General features: G+C 57.6%; 1 long non-coding RNA gene across 1 annotated transcript; it reads left to right on the top strand.

Annotated features, from left to right (window-relative positions):
* The first annotated feature begins 436 nt into the window (after positions 1 to 436).
* Positions 437 to 1,863, top strand: LOC106508168 (uncharacterized). The gene is made up of 2 exons (XR_001304778.3): positions 437 to 575; positions 1,193 to 1,863. It is a non-coding gene; the product is annotated as an uncharacterized LOC106508168 (long non-coding RNA).
* The last annotated feature ends 3,772 nt before the right edge of the window (positions 1,864 to 5,635 follow it).

The raw sequence follows: 5,635 nt of genomic DNA, 5'->3' as shown, positions 1-5,635 counted from the left end.
TGTTGCTTGGACCACTGTGGGAAAGTTACTTCCCCTCTGAGTTTAGTTCCCTAGTCTGTAGAGTGTCAATAATAGGTATACCCACTTCATAGAATTGTCTTGAGGATTAAATGAGGTCATGTGTTTGGCCAGAGCCTGGCAAGTTGTAAGCACTCCATAAGCATAACTCTTATTATTATCGTAGCTATTATCATCCACAATGACTCAGAAATTCAGAGAGGTGGCTTGGCTGACCCAGGATCATTTAGTAAGGGGCAGAAAGAGCCCTTGCATTCAGAGCTTCCTCTTTCTGCTATGCTTTGAGGAGTACGTAGAGAGCTTACTGTCATTTTGGGCTTTTCCCCTGGAGTTCTGGGTGATAGCCAGTATCCCCAGGAGGAGTGGTGGTGACCTGTTTTTTTTTTTTTTTTTTAACACCTCAGGTGCTAAGCTGAGGCAAAGGGTCTGAGTGACTTCCGCAGGGAGAATCATGCCGTTGGGTGAAAGACCCCTCAGGGTGGAGACCTGGCCTGCAACCAGGCACCCCAGCCTGGAGGAGACAGGTTGCACCCTGGAGGCACCTCTTGTTGCAGGAGGTAGGCATCAGTGCATGCAAGAACCATGGCAACCTGCGGCCAGCGACTTCCATTTTCCAGGCCCTTTTTCTTCCCCTGTCAACTTCTATCTCCTCCTCCTCCTCCTTCAGAAAAATACTCAGCAGTTTTCGAGCTGCTTTGGCAGTCTCTGAGCTTGAATTTCAAGACTCACGGCCTCTGAGGATGGGAGCCCAGAGGAGGGTTTTGAGCTCTGTGAAACCCAGACGGCAGGAAGCGCTGGGGTTTCCTGAGGGGTGGGAGGAGAGGGGCACGCCAGGGTTTCCCCAGGCTGCAGGGGAGGGGCCCCAGCTGGAGGCTGACTTCGGTCCCCAAGGAAGCCTGGACTCAGCTGGAGAGAGAAGGCCCCCCTGCCATGCTGAGGCATTTCACGGGATCCTGGCCCCCTCAGTGATGAGCCCCCTACCCCCTGCAATCCATGCAAAGTGCCTTCTGGGGCCAGCGATGGCCTGCTCTGTGGGGGATGAGCTCAGCCCCTTTCCTGGTCTCCTCTGCCCCTTCTGGGACATGATGCTTTGCCCACCACCATCCTCTGCCATTGTCCCGGCCTGCCCTCTCCGCCCCCTTCACCACCTGATGCCCTTCTCTCACCTTTCCAGATCCTCGCCTTGTCTGCGAGGCCCTCGCCGTTGACCCACTGGCCTCCTCCAGGCTCAGGTGGGCTCTCCCTCCAGGGCTGCGTGGAGCAGGTCCTGTCCTAACCCCAGGACCTTAAGGGCGGAGTCTGTGACTTCCCCTTGGAGCGAGCGCCTCAGTGAATGAACCAGTGAGAAGAAATGAACAAATGAGTGAACAAAGGAATGGAAAAGGGGCTTCCCCTGCCACGGAGGGGCTGAGTCAGTGAGACCACGAGATGGTGAAGGATCTTGCCCCAGCAGGAGTGAGTGGGGAGCTCGGGGTTCCGGGGCGACCCTGGGGGACAGAGGCGGCGGCAGCAGCAGCAGCAGGAAGGCGGCCTCGATGGATGGCCGGGGAAAGGGGCTGCGCTGCCCATCATCCAGAGAGGACCCGGAGGGCCGAGGGGTCCTTTTCCCCAAGCACAGCCCCCCATCGTCTGTCCAGACTCCTGTGTGCCCTTAGGCTCCATCCGTGGCCACGCTCAGAGGAGAACCCGCCTGGCCCCTGCCCTGGGGTTTTCTTGGCAGGATTCTCCTTGGAGGCTGTTTCTCTTGGATGAAGCCTCCCTCTGACCCCTCCCCCCCTCCCCAAGTCCCCATAAAATGTTCAAAGTATTTTCTTTTACTCAATAAAGCAAACAAAGATGAGGGCAGCCTGAAGTCCTGAATCTGCAGCCCTTGGCTTCACTCAGCCGGGCTCTCCAACCACCTCCACGCCAGAGTCTCCGGGGACCTTTCCATCCGCTCCACTAACCAGATGGGAAGGTGAGGCTCCGAAGGGCCAAGGTCATTCTGCTGAGTGGCCAGAGGAGACTTGACCTGGACCTTCTGACTCAGCTCTGGGGAGAGCCAGCCGCCTCTCGGTGGCCTGTCTCCCCCTCACTTGGATTCCAGTGGATGACAGTGGGCCAGGTCCTAGGCGGCCTCGGCGGTGAGGGGCTGCAGCTCTTTCTGCAAGAGGCTTCCACGTGTCGCCGTGCATCCCTGCCCACCCGCCGCTGTGGGGATCCCTCCTGGGGTCCTGCGGGGACAGGTGAGATTTGGGTGGGCGTGCGGGACAGGCAGACCCACAGAGAGGAATGCGAATTGACTCAACACACTCCACATGCCAGGCATGTATTGCAACAGCCCCCTAGGCTGGGATTAGTATCACCATTTTACCGATGAGGAAACCAAGCCCGGAGAGGTGGCATAGATCATGCCGGGGGAAGGGGTGGAGCCGGGGATTTTTTGAGCCCAACCTTTGTCAGACCCCAGAGCCCAGGTTGTAACACGTCTTCTCGTTGGGTGAGAACTTGAGATGGGAAGGTGGGCTGGTACAGGTGTGGACTCTAAAATGCCAGGCCCAGGGGAGGTGCTTGCCCAGCTCCTGGTTTCATGCCCTCCAGTGATCGAAGCCCAAGTGTGCCCAAGCAGATGGGGTCTTTCTGTTCTTGCATGAGTCTGGACTCTCCCTGTTCAATCAGTCTTTCTAGAAGCCTAACCACCTACTTTGGTCTCTGTGAAGATAGATGCTCTCCAGTCCTTAAGTGTAGGCTGGCCTCCCTTCTGCCTGCCCTCACCCCATAGCCCTGTAGGGGGTGGAGCCCGCTCCTCAGGAAAGGGGGTTCCCTCTAGACAGCCCTACCCTCCGTCCCCCTTTCCATCGCTGGCCCTGGCCAGCCCCCTGGGCCCCGGCTCGAGAACAGACACCCCTTTGCCAAGCACGGAATGGGAAGGGCTGGGCTGCAGGAGCCCCAGCCAGAAGTTCCAGCCAGGGAACGGGATCAAGTACGGATGGGATGACTGGGGCTGCCGAGGGGCTGGAACCAAGGCACAGGGACCTGAGGCTGTGGCCGGCTTGGGGGTGGCCTGGAGGTCAAGGCAGGAGCAGGGGGCTCCCCATCCCCAGCTCTGCCTGAGTGTGAGCGTCAGGAGTCTCGCAGCTGAAGTTGGAGGGGGCACAGAGTGGGAAATATGCGCCCCTGGCTCTCTTCTTAAAGGCGCCAGGTCTCTGATAGGGGCACCCTAGCCTGGGCAGGGGCCAGGGGGCATCTCAGCCTCTCAGTTCTGGGGTCAGAGCTCAGCGCCTTCCCACAGGCAGCGGGGCTGAACTCTCTTAGGGATGCCCTGGTTTCCCGCTTCCTCACCGTAACAGCATCCAGCTGGACCTGTTCCCACAGGAGAGGCCATGGGGCTGTGGCCCTCATTGACCTTGTCCTTTGGAGGCTGTCTTGGGCCAGGCCCAGAGAGGCACCTCGGTCATGCCTAAGGAGCAGATGACCTCATGAAGGGACCGGGTTGGAGCTGTGATTTGGGACCCCAAACACCAGTTAGAACCCTTCCCTGACTCAGTTTCCTCTTGGCCTCCCAGACCCAGTGCAGCCAAGTGGTCTGAATGGATTCCAGCTGGGATGGGTACTCGCTAGTTGGACTGTTCTCTGAGCTCCCCCCACCCGCCTCAAGGGCTCCTTCCCTTTGGGTAATGAAACCTCCATTCAACCCCAAGTTCCTGGCCCTGTCGCACATCTGCGTTCCATGATATGTTCTTCACGTGTTGTAAGTAGACGTTGTAGCTTAGTATTTAAGGCGCCCATCAGGCCGAGTCCAAACCACTCTGCCCACCCCAGCTGCCTCAGTTTCCTCATCTCTAAATCTAGCCACAGCCAGTAATACTCTGTCAGAGGACTGTTGAAAGGATTTGCTCAGTTAATGCAGCCAAAGCAATGAGAACAGGTGCAGCAGATGGCAGTCAGAATTTGAACTCAGATCCAGCTGCCAAAGCCAATTTTCTCTCTGTCACCATGTGCCCTGGGATTGCATGCTCCCTGGGAGCTAGTGGCCGGTGACAGCCAGGGTGGGGGCTGAAGCTGGGATTTCACCAGGGTTTTGGAGGCCAGTGGCCTTCTCCAGCCGGACAGAATCAGCTCCTCCCTCCCAGGAGCCTGATGTCATGAATTCCAAGAATGATGGACGGTCGTGCAGGGTAGACATGGCCCTGGAGTCCAGCAGTCCCTTCTTCTCCCGGGCCTCACCTTCCCCATCTGTAGGTTGGGAAGATGGACAGAGACAGTGTGAGTCTCAGCTGAGCTATAAGGCAGGAGAAAGCTTTTAGGACACACAGTGGGCGAGGCCTCCCAGGTTGGACGGCAGGAAGGGGGCCTTCAGAGCAGGGGGAGTGAGCTGGCTGTGTCCACAGCCTCGAACCTTGTCCTCAGCCGGCAGCTGGGCCTGGACGCCTGCTTCTGTTCTGGGACTTCCCTGCTCCAGGTTGACCCCTTCCCTGCTGAGGAGGCTTCTGCCACCCATGCAGAACGGCAGTGCCTGGGTGCTTCCGTGTGTGTGAATGCGGGCCGGGTTCTTGCAGGTGCTGAGATGGAGGGGGTCCTGAGCTCAGGCTGTGCCCTATGCACGGAGCCCCCGTGGGGTCAGCCTGGGCTGTCAGCTCAGCCATCCTTCCCGGAGCCTCAGCAGTCCTTCTGGCTGCTGCTGCAGGCAGATTCCCGGCGAATGGTGCTCCTGAGACTGCCACGGGCCCAGGCTGCGTCATTCCCACCCTCCCTGAGCCCTGGGACCAGCCGGGCAGGGCTCCAGCCCTGGGAACTTCGCCTGCTGCTACTTTTTTTTTTTTCTTCTCCTTCGAAAAATTCACTCTGTGATTCAATGAAAATGTCCTCTCCCCATTGCCTGGCTTGGCCAATCTGACCCTGTAGGGTAGACAGCCCTGGTCCTGGCGTCCAGGCTCTGGTCTGTGTTCTGCCTCGGATGCCCTATGTGACCTCAGGAGAGTCCCTTCCTCTCTGTGGGCCTCAGTTTCACCATCCGTAAAATGGAGCTGGAGGTGAGGGTGCATCTAGCTAAGAAGGAGAACTGCCTTTGTGCCTTCCCAGGCTTGTCTCCTAGCGGGCCCTGTTCTTTCTTTGCAGAGTTTATCCAGAAGTCCCAGCTGGACTTCGCTCCTCTGCCCTTCCCACCAAAGTAGCTTACGGATCACTGGTCCCAGGCCCAGCTGTGGTTGAAGCTCATATCTCAGTCCCGAGAAGGTCCACCTCTGAGATCTAGGCCCCAAGTGTTCCCTCTTCCCTGCCCTCTTACCCCAGGCTAGACGCAAAGGCACCCCTTCATGTGGGGCTCTACCACTAGAGGGCGCCCACTACTCCCCAGAATGTGATTAAAAAACAAAATCAAAAATGCTTACCCCAGTTGAACTCAACCGTAACAGCCCATGTTTATTGAGGTCTTATGGATGTCAGGTGCTGTTGTTGTCCCTGCAGCATCCCTAGGAGATGGATGGTGCCATCACTTCTCCTTAACAGATGATAAAATGAGGAGAAGTAAAATGACTGACCCAAGGTCACCTAGTTGGCAAGTGACAGAGCTGGGACCAGCACCCATGTCCAAGCAGGATCAATCTCAGGACCAAAGCTGCAGGTTCAGTGGCCCCCA

This window comes from Sus scrofa, chromosome 16 (assembly GCF_054392235.1).
Source record: "Sus scrofa isolate SSC_HxYL_T2T_F1_AM1 chromosome 16, Sscrofa_HxYL_maternal_Yorkshire_Landrace_v2.0, whole genome shotgun sequence".
Lineage (NCBI taxonomy): Eukaryota > Metazoa > Chordata > Mammalia > Artiodactyla > Suidae > Sus > Sus scrofa.
Note: the sequence above shows the minus strand (reverse complement) of the source record. Positions and strands in the feature narration are given on the sequence as shown.